This window comes from Lepisosteus platostomus, chromosome 2, assembly GCF_059453375.1.
Source record: "Lepisosteus platostomus isolate fLepPlt1 chromosome 2, fLepPlt1.hap1, whole genome shotgun sequence".
NCBI classification, from domain to species: Eukaryota; Metazoa; Chordata; class Actinopteri; order Semionotiformes; family Lepisosteidae; genus Lepisosteus; species Lepisosteus platostomus.
Genome location: NC_142612.1, coordinates 58941588 through 58959693, shown reverse-complemented (window position 1 = coordinate 58959693; position 18106 = coordinate 58941588). Strand labels below are relative to the sequence as shown.

Sequence of the window (18106 nt, the reverse complement as noted above, 5' to 3'; positions counted from 1 at the left end):
ATCTATTTGATCTCATTTGCCTTTGATTCTTTTCAACTCTGTTAAGGATCCTGATAAACATAACATACCTTAACTAAAAATTTCTTTCAAATTAGACTTCTAGGTTATAACTGTCAGAAACAATTAAACATTGGTGTAGAGAAAATGCAGGAAGCACGGGCCTCTCCAGTTGTGCATCTATCCCAGGTTCCTGAAGGAAACAAAGAGTGCAGTAGTGCAGGGCAGATCAATACTGAGAATGATGAGTTCAGCACCTCGTAGTGCTCATGACACCCTTCAATATTTAGGTGTTTGCCCCTGCCAGGTGGAACAGCTTCATTGAGTCAAATATTGCCCCATTTTTTATTATGTAACAATGTCCAATAGGCTCTAAACTGGGGCCAATTGAAAACCAGAGCTGGCTCAAACGGAGAAAGCAGGCCTCTGTTACAGAGGTTAAGAAAGCTCAGGAAATAGCCTCCTGCTAGCGTACCACCCTTCCTTGCAAGATTCTCAAGGACACAGGAAGAGAAGGCCCTGTAAGTCGTCATGCTGTGTGTCATAGAGTGAGCAGGCTGCCAGCTCAGAGCCACAAGGGAGCTTTATAGCGTGATCCACAAGATGATTGCTCTTGAGGGTGCAAAATATTATTATTATTGCTGTTAAGAGCTCTTGCACTGGGCATAAAGGGTCTGTGCAGGAGTTGAAGGCAGGTGGCAAATTTGTCCAGTCATCCCACCTTCAGGCTCTGGAAGGTGACGTCCCATATCCTCTTGACATTCGTCCCACCACAATATCCTCAATTTGGAATTAGACTTCATAAATTGGGATATAAAAAAGACCCTGAGACTAGAGACTAGAAAATAAGCAGATGAATGTGGCATTAAGCGGATGATCGTCATAACACAGAGACATTTTTGGTCTTTCTGAGGAAAGGAACCTCTCAGACCAGGAGCTTCATTAATGTAACACTAGATTGCAGGACGCTCTGCAAGTGACTGTATGTCTGTGTCTATAGGAGCTTAGACATCACTGCAATGAGTAATCTGACTCATACACCCTGGATGGGACACCAGTCGATCGCAGAGCACACACAGATACTAAATCCAGTTTTCCCAGAAGTCAGAAACTGGAAACTGGAGCACCTGGAGGAAACCTTTCTGAACATAGGGAGAAAATACAAACTCCACACAGATAAGTACCCCAGTAATTGAACCCAGGACCACAGTGTGCCACTGTGCTGCCCCAATTTAGAGATCATGTGATAATATATATTATATTTACTTATGCTGTGGGCATAGAAGAAGAGTTCGTTTTGCCACTATCCCAGTACAATAGTACAATAGTTCATATATGATAAACTCTAAAAGTCCATATAGTATTTTTACTATATTTTATTTTTACTCTTATTTAGTAAGAGCACTGTTACTGTCCATCTTTTTAGTGTTATTTAGTTCTCTGGTAAGAACATAGCATGGTAAATTTCGTGAGAATGTTGTCATCATTTTGTACCACTTTACTTCTTTGTGACAGAAGGAGGTGCAGTTTTAACTGTGACTGGACAACCTCAGCTCCATCAGCGAGCACAGCCTTTCCGTGTTTCTGTCTGGTAACAGCACTTAATAAGCAGATTCAGCTTTCTAATAGCTTCCCACTTGAAAGGGCACCTCAAAGGCAACATAATTAAAAGTTTGGAGTCATGTGGGCATTACAAATGCAGAAAAAAAATCATCTTTGTAACTGCTATTTTAAGAAATCAAAATGCTGATTCACACTTTTAGTATTTTTTTAAATACACTTATTGTTGTCTTTAAAAACTGCTTAAGAGTTCTTTAACATAATGCAGCACTGATAAACTCCTGTTTGAGTGTGAGTCAACCATATAACAATGCAGTGATAGTTTTTAACTTACTCCCCAACCTTTCACCTAAGTCACAGTGTTTTTAAGCCATTTGACAGTTGTTTCTTGTTAATTCTAAGGCCTTTCTAGTTTCTTAGGCTCTCAGTGTTAAAAAGCATCTTGAGATAAAGAATGCAAAGCCGGATTGATGAACTACAGTACAAGATGCCGGGTTATGAGCCACATCTAAAAATCTGGATTCTTGTTTTTTCATCTTTTCATCTGCAAAAGTAATTTAGATGCATTCAGTTGTGAGCTATGACTTCCTTCATCAGATATTTGTTCACTCTATTTTTGTTCCCTTTACAGTGTGGTGCTTCCTCATCTGTTTAATAACCCACCACATCAGCAGAAAGCCAGCTCACAAGTTGGTATTTTCAGAATATGTCAGCCTCAGTTTCTGCTTAATGCTCTTTGTACTTTTGGTTGTCATCTCACACTGCTGTTTGTCAGCGCAGATAAGCACCATTTTGGCATACAGTCTGCCAAAAGTATAAGTTGTACTTTTTTGTAAGCTTAATTAAGAATGTTACATGTTCAAAACTAGACATAGATAGAGTTCAATTTCGTAATTTAATTTGACTACTTTCTCTTTAAAAAAAACTAAAGTGAATTCCAGATTCTCCCTATGTAAGCCATTTTTAATTTAATTAAAATATGGTCAAACTGGGGATGCGCTGTATGTTTCTGCACTGCAGTTTGTTTTTCATGATGATGTTAACTCCTCCTGGAAGTGAATAAGGCACTGGGGAATGAAATAAACTATTTTTGTCAAAAAAATAAACTGTGTCCTTTTCAAGAATAGAATCCTGAAAAAAAAAACAGATACAATTCTGGGAAGAAACTGTTTTCATTGGCCTCTGAAATGGTTTTATCATGAATTCTGAGTTACTCGTGATTCCTGATATTATTGTTAGTTATCATATAGATAAATATTCCAAAATGGTGACGGTGTGAGTGAACAGCCTGTTCACAATGCATGACTAAATACTAGTCTTGAAATTACTAGTCCCAAACGAATGTCATAAAAATATGTTAGCTATAGATAGAAAATATAAAAAAATAAAAACAGCAAAAATATGAAACTGTAAATTAATCCTTTTGTCTTTGTTTGAAACCGATAAATACTTCCTCCTTAAATAAGTCATTTTAGAATGCTCTCTGTTTTCACAATAGATCCCAGTTTACTAAACTAAAGCATTTACTAAACTCCACAGTTTACTAAAGCATTTACTAAACTCCATAGTTTATTTTAAGGAATACATCATCAATTGCGCATAATCCTTCTTCTAGGACTTACAGTTCAATATTTTATATAAAATTTACAAATAGTATTTACATTATGGCACACTGTTCAGTATTTGAACTGGCTGTGCTTCAGGCAGGGGTAACATTTCTAGAGTCTCGGTACAGGATTTATACTTTGCACTTTTTTAATCTGAGCTGGTACTCCAGACGGATGCAAATAGATGTCAAAGCCAACAGTTCTGATTGTCACACTAATGTTTAAGTTTTTTAGTTTAAGGCCAAGCTATGGCATGAGTCCAAAGTGAAAATCATCAGACACACCTTGTACTAATTACCTTTGAGAGCCCAGTTTGAGTGGCACAGCTCAGGGACTCGGCCTCAGTGTTTATCCAAGATGAAAGATACTGTAACTGCAGCAGGTATACAGGGCTGCCCTTTGTCACTGTTTTACCGTGACTTCATTCTTCTTCCAGGCCAGACATAGTGTATACAGTGTCTTTGTTTTTTTCATATTTCTTACCTTTTCTTTTGTTTGCATAACTTAATTACTACACATTTGAACTTTGTATTGAAAACATGACTCACTTGTTATGCATTTAAATAGGAAGTTGTGCAAAACCTTATGCATAATACCGATTGGTTATAGGGATGGTTTGTGTGAATCCCTTGAATCCATTCTCAGAAAGTCACTCGAACCTGGAGCTCCAAAGAAAGCTCATGAAGCACGTGTGCAGCATGTGGAGAAGACAGTCCAGTGAGAGTGTGACCCAGACATGAATCCAATCTAGCAGCAGGAGCTAGGAGGCCACAACACTGCATATCTTGCTACCATGCAACTTGTTTGATTGCTGTGTTTCACGACTGTAATTCTGACCTCTGTTACACTATGTGTAAAGGTTAACACTTTCGTCGTCATTTGCCATATTTAAAAAAAACCAAAAGGATTGTTTTTGGCTGCTGAGATGCAGCTACAGCCAGCCATCCTACTTCAACTTAACTGAACGTTGCTTCTGTATTTTTGCACATGCAACTGAGCAGGAATGCAGCTAACAGGGAACTGCTCCTAGCTGAAATGTAGAAGCAACGCTTCTGAGGGAAATAGAGAAAGTGAAGTAACTTTTAACCAGCTGATAATGAGGAATGTCATATTTTAGCCACATAGGCCCAGCTGTAGTAATGTCCCCCTGTTAAGCAGAAGTAGAATACAGTGCTAAGGGTGATATGAAGTGAAATTTGAGAACATTATCTGCCACCACTTTTGACTCTTAGTTCATTTTTAACTGTTTAAAGGTTTACTTACTTTTAACTTTGCAGTCTTGTATGTTTTATGTTTGCTGGTGTACCCGGGCCCACAATGAAAATCTCTAAAAAAATGCTCTAAATAAAGCATGTTGTCTGTGTTTTCACTTCCACAAAAGAAAGTCTAGAGCTGAAATTACTGTATATAAGCATGCAAATTCCCTTTTAACTCGCTGGTTGTATTTGTTGATCAATTTAGGCTTCTGATCTCAGACTTCTTATGAACAAAAATGGTGTGGGTTTTCTTTGGGGACTCCGGTTTCCTCCCACTTCAAAAAGATGTGCTGGCTAGGGTTGTGGAGCTCTTTCATAACCCAATATATAAAAATTTGGTCTTTAGTATTGTATTAAGTAAAAGTAAGACAACAATATTTTGGAAGATATTTTTTCAATTTAAATTAGAATTGTGAAGTTCTAGCTTTTTTAAATTCTTTTGCTGCTTTTAAAATGAGGCCCATATTTACACATGCTGTATATCAGTCCTTCAACAAAAGGGAATTTTACTCTTTCAACAGACAAACTTAATTTTCATTTATCACAAAATAATTGCTTTTTCATAGAAGAGCGAGACACCTTGGAACTCCTCAAAAACTCACCTGAATGCACTTTCTATTTAGTTATTTTAAGCCCGAGTCTCTATTTCACCCTACAGAAAGTTGGATGACTGAGAGCAAGAAAAAGGCTCTTGAATATGAAGAGAGAACATTTTATCAAACCAGTTGATAATTGTAAAATGCATGTAAAATCAAACAAGAAGGTGTAATGCAAAGATGATATTACATGAATTATTAGACATTTCCTTTTTTAATATATATATATGTGCAAGATCCAGATCAACACAGTTTGAGTAATAACATGCTACACTCTCCCTTTAAAACATAAAAGTTAAATTTGTCCACATTCCTGTTCGCTCAATCAGGAAATTAGTCTGACTGCCAGCTCTCTTCAAGCTGTAATGAGGATTATGAAGAAGACCTGCCAAAAAAATTAATTTGCTGACGAGACTCTGCCTCACTGAAGGTTATCAGTCATTTAGGATTCTGGCTCAGTAACTAAGTGTGAATCAAGATTAAGGAATGTGCATCTTTCATTAAAAGATTATCAAGCTTATTAGATGTTTTATGTTCAGTGGTCAAACAAAAATGATCAAGGAGCATACAAAATGGCACAGTTTGGTTTAATGTAATATTGTTACAAAAAGTATCAAGGAAGCTTTCATATGTAATGACATTTTACTGTATGTAAATAGAGGTTGAGAAAAGTTTTAAATTATAAGTGCATATAAGCTTTTAGGTATCAAGAGTATTTTAAAACATTTTCAGATATATTGGTTCATTTAATATCACATGCCAATGTTCATAAAAAAATGTATAGTCTTATTTGAAAGAAGATGAGACAGTAGACTGGCCAGAAGTTATTGATCACAACCATATAAAGCAAGTGGCTCAAAAACTATTATGCAATAAAAAAAACAGTCTTATAAGAATTAATTGATTTGGATGTTTGATTTTTGTGTTTTTAAAATACAAATTATGAGATTATCCCTTAATACATATATTGAAAGCCTGTGATTGGTCTTTCTTCTGTCTTTTTCATCTTCCCCATACTGGGAAATGTAACACCTCAGTCAGTCTACAGCATGTTAAATGTCTGTCGTACTTTGAAAAGATAGCTTACATTTATGCACTACAAACAAAAAGCCCCTTTAATCATGTTGTGACTGATAAGGGAGAATTCCTTGGAAATTATACAGCGTTCTTCTGTGTTTTAAGGCTATTTCTGGGAAATTTCTGAGCCTATTTAATCATTTTATCCCCATTATTATTTATCACTAATCACTAATGATACATCACTAATCTATCTCCTGACGAATGTAACACTTTGACCTAAGCTGAGTTCTTTTTCTTCTTATCATGAATTTATTATGAAGGTATTAGATCATATATTCATATGCCTTTGATCCTGTACATATTTATAACTGGAGTCCATATATTATTATATATAATGTGAGTAAATCTACAGGAAAGTGAGGCCTAGTTCTTGTTCTGCAAAATGGGAAAGGTCATGTGTGTTTAATTACTGCATGGCCATATCAAAATTCAGTTTTTGTAGTGAGCTGTTCTGAAAAATGTTATCTATCAAATACCTTTGTGAGAAAACATAAGCACATTTGTGTTTGCAAGGAAGTGGCTTTGCTTGGGACTTGTTTACTTATACCAAAGCACTTCCTTCAGAGTATGGAATGTTGTTCACTGCTTCTGAGAGAAACTGGATTTCTAAAAGAAACGCAGCCTTTGGAATGCCTGAAGATTTTCTAAATCCTTAACTGTACAAAAGGTTAGCTGTAGTACATGGGATTGTGGTACATTCACTTGTACTGCATTTGTTTTCCCAAAATCAATTTCCAAAAGGAGCACAAAAAAAAACGTTTCAAAAGGAGCATGTTTTTCTTTTTCTTTTACTGTCCGTATAAACAAGGAGATAATGCGCTCCCATAAAGCCACTCTTGTTTCATTAGATTGGAAGATGACCAGGCTTGCACACAAACACAAGAGCCTTTGGGCATGACATACTGTAGGAGAGCAGGAGGTGAGTGCAAGGTGGAGTTGGATGGTATAAACACCTTGAGGGACTGATTAGGATTTGTTTTAGAAACACCTTATGATAGTTACCGCTAATGGCTTCCATTCAGCAAACTGCATCATCCCCACCTATTACCTATTGCTAAAACTACAAAAGTGAAAAAAGGGTTAATATGACAATGAATCAATTATAACAGCAGGACATTTGTTTTATTTGCAAAGATGCCACCCTGCTTAAAATGGAACTTAACAGAACGTGCTAATGTTTACTTTGTTTTCAAAGTGTTTATTAAATTCTTTATTCCTGTAATTGGCTTGGGCTTGCTTAATTTGATCTTCCTCTCATCTCAAGAAAAGAGAAAATTGTGAGCTAATTAGTACATTTTATTTATTCCTAATGCACAGTACAATCAAATTAATTACTTGTTAAAATTTATGTTTGACATAGATTGTAGTCAATTCAGGCAAATGCATTCAGTTGATATTATGAGCAGTTGTATTATACACTTAAACTTAATGAGGAACACCTGTCTTCAATAATATTATATAGCTTCTCAGGCTTCCTACTGGGAGGAGCCAGCAATTATAGCTCACGCATCTATTGGAAAGAATGATTGCACATACCCTACACACACACACATCTTCCACCTGTTTCCCATAGGTCAAATGCTCTTGCACCTTAAACATTAAATCAAATATCACTGATAGCCAGATAGCTTTACCATGCCTCTAGCACAACAATGGTGTGGGGCCACTGGACTCAAATGGTTAAAAAGAAATACACAAAGCACCAAAACTTCAAATGTGCATGCAACAGCTGTGTAATAATTCTGATATAATTAACATCATAGAATTCATTCAGCAAGCTGTGGTGATGACATTGTTTTAAGAAGAGAACTGGAGAAAATCTTTTCATAACTGGTTATCTGTGACTAATGCATTGTGTGATGGATTGTCTCAGTAAGTTTAAATGTTTGTTAGAATGTAAAGTTCAAAGTTAAAGTGAGCCATAAATCATCAGTGCTGAAAGGACACAGGAAAATGTAGCTGCAGTATTTCTTGCAGAGACTGTATCCACAGCGGAGCTATTCTGTTCAGAAAAGGGTAACTCCCAAGGTGTTTAGTACTGTACATACTGTGAAATATTTACTAGTGGAAAGCACCACTATGAGTTCAGTGGCCCAGAGTGGTGATTCCTTCATGCAGATTGAATGAGAATTCTACTGTATTCATGTACACTATTTGGACTGTTCTATTTTTCTTACCTATACAACTTAATGTGCCTACCACACCTGTATTTATGGTCTGTTTGTCACTGTTTTGGGCTTTGTGAAGTCTTCAGTGACAGTAGTAGCTGCTCATTCCATGGTACTTAAAGTACTTTTACACAATATTTATCTTTTAAATTGTAGAGGTACTTACAAAACAATAATAAAAACAGTAGCCAACAGAAACTTGTACCATCACACGGTATGAGAATTGTATGAACAGAGGACTTGTATAAAATCAAATCCAAAAATTCTGTTGTGGTGTAAACATTTGCAGAAGAGATAGAATAAGATCTCTTGCAAATCAAAATGCTGAAATGTAACTCATGGATTTTGCGACTCAGGCCTGAACATTTTCTTTTTGTGTTAAGGTTTATTCCTTCTATTTTACATCTTTCTCAGGGGTAAGTTTTGGTTTGATTTGGTTTCTTACTGCTTTACAACTCAGGAAAACAAAGAAACATCCTTCCTCTCTTTGCAAAGGAAACATTTACGACCACACCTTTTTTTTTCTTCATTGAAGAAATAATCAAAAGGCTTGCAGCTTGGAGGAAGCATTATTGGCCTGTAATTTGTTTGTCTGTGCAGCCTAGCAAATAAATAAGGCTTCTTTAATTGCACTGCTGTAGATTTAGAACACAAGGGAGCTGTTGCAAAGGACCAGTACCACTCACTGCTCAAAGACAACATTAGTGTCTCCTGCAATATTAATTAGAGGGTCTTGGCTGATGGCCTCCTGGATTGAACATGTTAACTACCTGCTATGATTTCGCATGTAGCAGAAAAAAACAATTGGCTTCTATACAAGGATATAAGACCATCTGTGAGACAAGCACATTTTTTTAAAAAAGACACACATGCACAGGTGTATACACTCCTAACATGAGTCTCAGAGCCTCACTTCATCATCTTCAGACTTCTTTAATGAATCTGCTTTTTAGAAGTAACTCACAGCAGATTCTTTCAAATCGGTACAGTGCCACTTTGAATTTATAGTTTATGGGAAAATTAGCCATTTCCTAAAGCTAATGAAAAATCTGAGTTCTAAAGCTTTGTTGATTCTAATGGTTTATGACTGATATTCTAAAAAGTCTAAGCGGTTTGATTTTGAGAAAAAAACAATTGCATGTACAGTATATACTGTAGAAAGAAACATTCCTTCACTCCCACTTCCCAGTCGCTGTGCCCACAACTCTGCAGGACAGGGGTGTTTCATGTCTGGGGTCACAGCTGACTCATCTTTTCATCAGAACACTGCAGCTTCTTGAGCAGACAGTATCTAATTGATCCTCAATGGATATCTCATCTAGCCATTTCTTGACAGAAGCTAACAGCTTCAACAACAGTTCTGGGTATACATGTGTTTCTTCCATGGTGTTTGCTGTGAATTGTTTTAAAAGAATGACATTTTTAGACTTTCTGGGTGATGTTCAAACCTTTCTAATGGATCTTTTAATCTTTACCTGATGTTTACTCCACCCAGGAACAGCGTGGGTTTTGCTGTGAGTTTTAATGGAGCCCTATTCAGCTTTTGTCAATAACCATTTCCTGTTTCTATCTCTATATTAACTTGTGAGTCTCAAAATGTCCCAAACACATTGAAATACAAAGTACCTTAAGACTTAGCGCACAAAACGCTGTTCAATATTTGTAAGCCTGCAGTTAGTTATGTGCAGTTCTTGTGAAAGAACTGAAGTTCTGTAGTTCTGCTTTGAATTTGCACATCCTAGGCCAAAAAGACATGACTAAAGTAATAGAATCCTACAGTATGTTTAGCTTTCAGCCTTGAACTGCTGGAAGTTATAAAAGAGGTTTATATTATCTTATTAATAATAATAATAATAATAATAATAATAATAATAATAATAATAATAATAATAATAATAATAATTGCTTACACTTATATGGCGCTTTTCTGGACACTCGTTGAATAAATTATGTAAATCGAAAAAATATGCCCATAAAATATACAGTATTTTACCATTGTAAGGTTTGTCCACATGTTTGCAAATTCCTACCAATAAAGACAGGTCATGCATATGAACAGCTGAGGATTGTTGAAGATTTGGTTTAGTTTGCATCAGTCGCTGGACCGTCATATTAGCATAGTAATAAGACTCTTTTTCCTCTGGCAAACTGACTTCTGCCATTGCAAACACGACACACTTTAATCACCTTCCCCTCAAAGCAGGATGTGGTCGTACAACACTCTTTCAGAATAACTAAGCAAAAGTATGAACTCCATGTATAGTAAAACAAGACTTCATTCCGTTGGTGGGGAGTATAAATGTGTCTGCAAATAGCGCAATTTTCCAGTTGAGAGATAATTAAATTAGTCCTGTTCTTAACTATGAAGCGATCTTGGGTTAAAGGCAGCAAAGTCTTTTGATATTCTTAATTAGTCTGTCTTTATCTCATTTGCTAAAATATGTGAGGTGCACGTTTCTTTCAAATGCGTGGAGTTTGGTGAAATTCAAAAGCTTTCCAATGCCAATCTAAAAGTATTGCTGAAAGTAACCCGTTAAAGCCTCAGCCTTCCTTAAAACCAAGTTTAATTTGTTCTTGTATATTTAACTTTCAGTAATATCCATGTTAAACTGTTCGTTCCATATAGATTTGCCTAAATTGCCTAAAACGTTTAATTGCATATCCTACTGTAATTGTTACACACAAACCTGTTTCAGCATCGTAACGGTTTCTGAAAAAAAAACTCGCAAAAGTTCTGAAAGATGCTCACAAACATGGTGATATTCCTGGGATCTCCTTGACAAGATAGTATATATTGAAATTTCTGCCAAAACGAACTTACAAGTGCAACTAGACTAGGAAGGAGATGTCTGCAATGCTTCTCGTTTGGGTTTGAAATACCTTCACTTTCTTTCAGTTGTTTCAGGAGCAGTTCAACTATGAACAGCAACTCCCACTCATTGTGAGAAAACAGTGCCCAACTACCTGCAGACGGTCTTGCAAATACTCTAAACAGTGTCGCCATGTTTTTTTTAATAACATACTGTATTTACCCTCAACACAAAGAGAAAAACATTTTAAAAAAATAAAAATCAATTTTTCGAGAACTTATTCAAGTGTTATTACAATGTGCATACCAGTGCCTAAAAAGATACTTTATTTTCATACTTCTTCACTTTTAAAAACTTTTTTGAAGTGTTGCCATTTAAAAAAGGTTGGTGGGTGTTTCTTCCTCCTCTGATGGGTCAAAAAGCTGTCGAAAGCAGAAAAAAGCAGGACATGAAAGAAAGCTGCTTCCTCCCTGTGTCGGTGTGGCCAAACCTAGGCCGAGAGCGACCCCTTCTGGCAGAGAATCACACAACATAGCAGTTGCACTTCCTCCTGGTAAAATTCCACTGGAACAGAGGGAGTTTCTCCATGAATTACAGGGGGAGACTTCTGTGAGCAGCCTGCTAATCCACACTGACTGTGTACCGGAATTCAAGGAGCCACTCGTGGTGCGAACTGGCACAACAGTACGTCTACCGATAAAATCACCATCTGTGATAATTGTGCCTTTCTTGTTACCTGAGAAGAAGCGTTGCGATTATAGTGGTAGGTTGTGAAACCCTTCGTAAATTAAATAAATTACAGGCTAGTAAATGTTTATGGAGTTCAGATTTCATTTCGTCCCATTTAGAATATATATTTCGCACTCAAAAAATAAATATGATTTTAGTGAAAGATGTTGCCCAGTGTTTAACCATTTAACTTCCTTTTTTGAGAATGCATAAAAAAACAAAAAACAAATAATGGAGTAATCTGACCCCAGGGCTAATTATTTCAATTCAATTCAGAATACTTTATTCATCCCCCAAGGGGGCAATTTAACATTGATACACAGTGCTTGGACACCTTTGTATGTGTTGTAAAATAAAAGATGTTGCTGCAGGTAGCTTAATGAGTTCTATTATTAGTAGGTTTAAACAGAGACACGAGTAAATCTTGCATTTGTTTAATTCGTATACAGTTTTCTACAGTGAAGCAGTGATACTGTAGGTAGACAGATCATTCTGAAAATCTGAGATGGACCCAATGAGGGTAACTAATTTAACCATTTTATTTGCCGTAAAACCTTAGCGCTTGCCTGATTGGTTCCCCCTTGTGGTGATAGAGTATATAACGTTAACAAACCTCCCAAACCAGATTTCTGAGCAATGTGGTTGAATACAAATTTAAATAACGCCCCGTTTAATAACAAGTGGTTACAGTAATGTACACTGCTGCGTACCCAGGAAAATCCGCGTAATTAAAGTAACTAAATCTTTTTAATTCAACTTGATTAATCAATAATTGATTAATTATTGATTATTAATTACAGTATATACCTGTAGGTTATAAAAAGCAAAGCAATAATTGTTTCCAAATATAGTAATGAAGAGCCTTAAAAAAGGTTTGCAAACTCTGCCCCTTAGACTATTCCCATCGTTTACTGTTAAACTAGACATGGATACATAGACAAATGTACGTGGGTAACGTCTGAGCTTGGAATTACGCTTTGTGCATACAGTGTTTTGTGTGTAACATAGATAGTTTACCCTGCTATTGAGTTTCTGCTTGCAGTGTCATTTGTCCTGCTGAGTGAAAGGACAGCTGAGAACCTACTCACAAATTATTGCCAGGAAGACTTCACAGAAAACTAATTTGTTTGGGGAAAAGCCACCCAGTGAAAGCTGAGATTTTTGCCTGGTGTAAAATTAACAAACTGTTTCATTTTGCTCTCAGTCCTTTCCAAGTATTCTGCTCTGACTGCACTTTTCAGAAAGGGTTTTTAATGGAATTGTTGCTACATTTCCTGTAGTAATGGCTCCTTGGTTCCAGCGGAACAACCTTGCCACCTTGATCTTACCAGCTCTTAGAAGCTAAGCAAAGCTGAGCCTTATCAGTACTTGGGTGAGAGACATCCTAGTTGCTGCTACAAGGGTGGACCAGTAGGTGGTACTCTTCCCTGTGGAACAGAATATGGTGGTACCATATTTAAAAGTATGGTGATCTTGAGAACTGCTCTGTACCTACTGTCTTTTAGAAAATATATTAAACTGAGGTCTTGACTACTTGGCCATTGGGAATCCCTTGGCACTTTTTGATAAAAAGTAGTTGTTTCTGCTTTGGGCTGGTTTGGTCTTACCTGTCTAAAGCTGCTCTTTAGTGCAATTGGCAAAGCACAGTGCTCCTTGTGTTTAATGGCTGCTCCACTTCAGAGGTGGAATATATGATTTCCCTTGTATGAGTAAAGTGTTTTAGGACCCCTGGGGTTCAAAAGCACTATGTAAGTGTAATCAAGTATAACAATTAAATTTAAATAAATTGCTAGTATCATCTATTTTGATTCCTATTATTTGCAACTGTAAAATTATATTCATCATAATTTTCTAACTTCTTTCTCCTTTTGAGGGTTGCAGTGGTAACAGGCTAAGCAGAGTAGACTAGACTTCCCTTTCCCAGGGAACAATCTCCAGCTCCTTCTAGAGCACTCCTAGGCAGTCCCAGGCCAGCCGAATAATGTAATTCCTCCAGCATGTCCTGGGTCTGCCCTGGGGTCTCTTCCCAGTGCAAGGTGTCCAGTAGACCTCCAGCAGGAGTGGTACAGGGGGCAACCTCAGCAAAGGCCTGCACCATGTCAGTTGGCTCCTCTTGATCCATGGTCCTTTTGGACTACCAAGGTCTTCATCCTGTCCCGGAGAGTAAGCACAGCACCTAATTTCTGCTACTTGTACTCGCAATCTCATTCTTTCAGTCACAAAGCTCGTGGCCATAGATTGACTGGGAAACCAAGAACTTAATGTAGAAACTCTGCTCTCACTTCATCATAATGGTTGGGTACAGCGTCCACTTTACTGCAACTGCTGCACCAGTCCAGTGATCAATCTCGTGGTCCCCTCTACTCTCACTCGTGAACAAGAACCCATGGTTTTTTAACCTCTTCAGTGTGCACCAGAGATCACAGTCAGATGAGGCAAAGAGGAAAACATCACCCACAAAACAGCAGAGATGCAACCATCAGATCCCCAAACTGGACCCACTCTGAACCTCGACTGCACCTTAATATCCTGCCCATGAAAATCGCAAAGGGTAGAGGAGAAGAGATGCAACCCACGGCAGTCCGACACCCACCTTGAACAGGCTAGACAACACGGAGAATATGGACATAACCACATTTGCTTCATAAATACAAGGACCAGATGACACACAGCAAGATCCCAGCACCCCATACTCCCTTCAGCAGATCCCAAAGATACACCGGGTTACACCGTCATAGGCCTTCTCCAAGTGCACAAAACATGTGCAGACAGGGCTGGCAAACTCTCACTAGAGCTAGTCTAGTGTTCCATGGGCAGGGTGGAATCCATATCATTCCTCCTGTATCTGAGGAATAACTATCACACAGAGTCTCCTTTCCAGCACCCTGGCATGGGCTTTCCCTGGGAGGGTGACGAGTGTGATTCTTCTGTAGCTGGAAGACATTACCTGGTACCCCTTTTTAAAAACGGGGACCACCACCCCTGTCTGCCAATCCAGAGGTACTGTCCCTACTTTCCACGCAACATTGAAGAGGCACATTATCCTCAACACCCCAACATTATGCAGAGCCTTCAGCATTTGCGGACGGATCTCATCCATTCCTGCAGCTCTACTGCTATCTACTATCAGTTTAATCATAGCAGTGACTTCAGCCAGAGAAATGGACCCAAGAATGCAAATAAACGTATCTTTCTTCTTTCTCAAGACTTAGTTCCACTGTCTTCCACAAGGATGCAGCAGTGAGCTTATATTAAGGAATGAATTGATGCTTTCTAAAAGGTAATTGCTTGCTTTCACACCTTTAGCTAAAGGCACAGTGGTGGAGTCACTATACTGCGCATATTGAATAAGCACTGTTTACCTTTTGAGTGATGTTGCTCTCTGTATACATCTGTATACATTTGATCTTATAGATATTAAAGACATCAGCTGTACATCCAAGTTCATGTAGGCTGTGTCAGTCATACCATTGCAGTTTCATCACAGAGTATTTCCAGATATGTAAGTTAAAATATTCATCTTCAAGATATTCAGGTTTGCAACTTGAGTGCAGACGCATCAATTTTAGTCACCATGCCAATTTTCATTTTCAATTATCTACAGCTCATCTTCATTTGGACCCTTTAGTTTACCACAAGTCAGAATTCTTCAGAATTCAGAATTCAAGTCAAGTCTTTTCCCCAAGTCAGAATTTGCAATACTTATTTGTTTCTCTGTTGTGTCCCTCTGTTTCTTATAGTTGCTATTTTGTTTTCTTATTTTTCTCGTTTTCTTAGGTTCTGTATATCTATGCCTTTTGCAATGTCCCACTGGTTTTAAATGTGGAATCATAGTCCGGCTCTGATGGTGAATTATTTCTGTTTGTTTATGTATGATATGAAATCCAGAAATAAAATTTAAAAACTGAGGATAAGAAGATACATAGATCTTGAGCAAATATTTCCACAGTAAATGTAAATTTCAGGCCTAACTGTTAGTCCTGTAGCTTTCACGGTGCTGATCTTTCTCCTTTCAACACTCACAAGCCAGATTTGTTTTGTTAATCCTGGGAATAACGTGGAACTGTGTTAACTCATACCTTGGAAGCTGAGTTATGTGTGATATCAATGAATAGATATCACATGCCTCAGAGAGTAGAAACAGGAAGTGGACTTCAATAATAAATGAAATAACTGGGGACAGTTCTTGAATGGAAAATGTACTTCAGAATGACACATCATCCTAAGGGTTTATTTGAGCTCTTATCACGGCTACCAACCTTTGAATCTTGCTCCAGAATTTATCATTAGTCAGACTGGCCAGTAGCAGAAATTACAGTCCTTTAATAAGAATGTGAGATGTTGTTGATGTGCTTTAATTGTAGATGGGGAGTTGGAAACGAAGTGGGTATTTTGCAAAAAAAGTCAATGCTTCTTAGAAAGCAGATACTTTTAACCCAGTAACACTACCACAGGTGTTCTGAAACAAATTCCAGAATTGCCTTCAGTGGAGAGGGTGTCAAGCTGGCTGCCTGCTGGCAGTGTCTGACATATAGAAATGAAGACTGCTGACACCTGGACTGTGTTGAAAAGAAATGCATTTTACAAAATCATATTGGAAAAGCTCATTTTTTCTTATGATTGTCTAATTTTCATAATGATTATTATTGTTAGTAGCAGCACTAGGAAGTCAAGTATTTATAAAATCCTTTATTATAAAATACATGTATTTTTAAAGGTGGTATTCTGTTACTGTAACAGTAGATTACTGTGACATAGGTACAGTATATTAGGAGCAAAGATGAGATTAATGCTAAATACTGTACCCAGAGTATTATAAAAAATTAATACAGAATTATTCTTCACTTTAAAAAAGATTCTCAACATATACATATATGCTGACAAGACCTTATATCACAGAATATAGTTTTAATAACATGCTGTAACATTTCATGGTTGTAATTGCTTAAAATTAAGTTAAATACTTTTGACCAATTACTGACTCAAAAGATGTTGTTTCACAAGATGTTTTAGGACATAATGTATAGATGTTATCTTAGTAGAAATCATCAGTCATATTCAATGGTACTACTAAACTTCCTTTATTGCCACTTGCCTTGTCATTTTGAAACGCATACAGAGCGGAATGACATTTCAGCCTGGTCAAAACATCAGTGAGCAGTACCTGTTCTCTTTGTGAAGATCCTAGTATCCATTCATGATAGCATTCATACGTTGCTCTCTGTATATGCCATCAGCTGAGGAAACCCAACTGTAGATTGAACAGATTTGAGGATGGCACTGTTAGTCTGTGGATGACACTTTTTCCAGTCTTGTAACTTGACACTTCAAGCGCCAGTCATCCATTAATTCCCATCCCTGTAGCCCCTTTCTGCTTCTGGAATCACATCCTAAACCTCTGACTGTCTTGTACACCAATAGTTGACAGACAGGCAGTGAAAAATTACATTTGATCAACTCTTGGATGATGCATGTCTGCAGCCCAAATCATCTTGTTCTCCACACAACGACTAAAAAACACCGTTACATAATAAACACATACAGTAAGTATCTCAGTATCAGGCTTGTAAGGATAAAAAAACTAAGGCAGTCAAAACTATTTTGTGTATCTGATCAAAAACCAAACCAAATGTACACAAATGTACCTAAATGTACCCGATTGTACCCAATTTTACCTGAATGCACAAAAAAGTTGCCCAATATACTCAAATGTACTCGAATACCCAATGTTCCCAAATGTACCGGAAGGTAACCAAATGTACAAAAATGTGCCCAATTTACCTAAATGTACACAAATGTGCCAGTGTATCCGAATGGACCCGGATGGACTGGAATGTACCCGAATGTACAGAATGGACCCGAATGGACCCAATGTACCTGAATGTACCTTATACATTAATCATAATGGTTGTAGTAAGCAAAGCAATTGTCTACATAAAATAGATTGGACCCTTCATTGAAAATTTAGGTTACTGTCATTCTTTTGCAGACAATAAGAAACCAGAAAACTACGGAGAAAATAGTTTCTTTGGCCTTTTTGAAATTTTATTAGCCATTTGATATTCCACTCATGGAACATTAACACAATTCTATTGATCTTTTTCAGAAATCTATTCCCCAAAACCAGTAATTATTTTCAATCATGGTTACTGTTTGTACTGAGGTTAAGCTTCAAGATATTTAAGAATATACAGTAAAGTGCTGGACTTGTCATATCAATTAAGTATAATTGAAACACTAGACAATATTACCAGTAATACTGGTGCCTTCTAATTAAAGACCAGTGATTTTCTAGGGAAAACA

The 18106-nt window shown here is 37.2% G+C and overlaps 1 protein-coding gene and 1 long non-coding RNA gene across 5 annotated transcripts in view; one reads left to right on the top strand and one right to left on the bottom strand.

Moving 5' to 3' along the window:
* egfl6 (EGF-like-domain, multiple 6) overlaps positions 1-18106 on the top strand; it is a 103706-nt gene that overhangs the window by 58941 nt on the left and 26659 nt on the right. The gene's annotated exons all lie outside the window — the stretch shown is intronic.
* The window catches only part of LOC148676617 (uncharacterized), a 38904-nt gene continuing 32858 nt past the window's right edge, over positions 12061-18106 (bottom strand). Inside the window, exon 2 of the long non-coding RNA XR_015927889.1 lies at positions 12061-13954. This is a non-coding gene — a long non-coding RNA (uncharacterized LOC148676617). The remainder of the gene's footprint in view (positions 13955-18106) is intronic.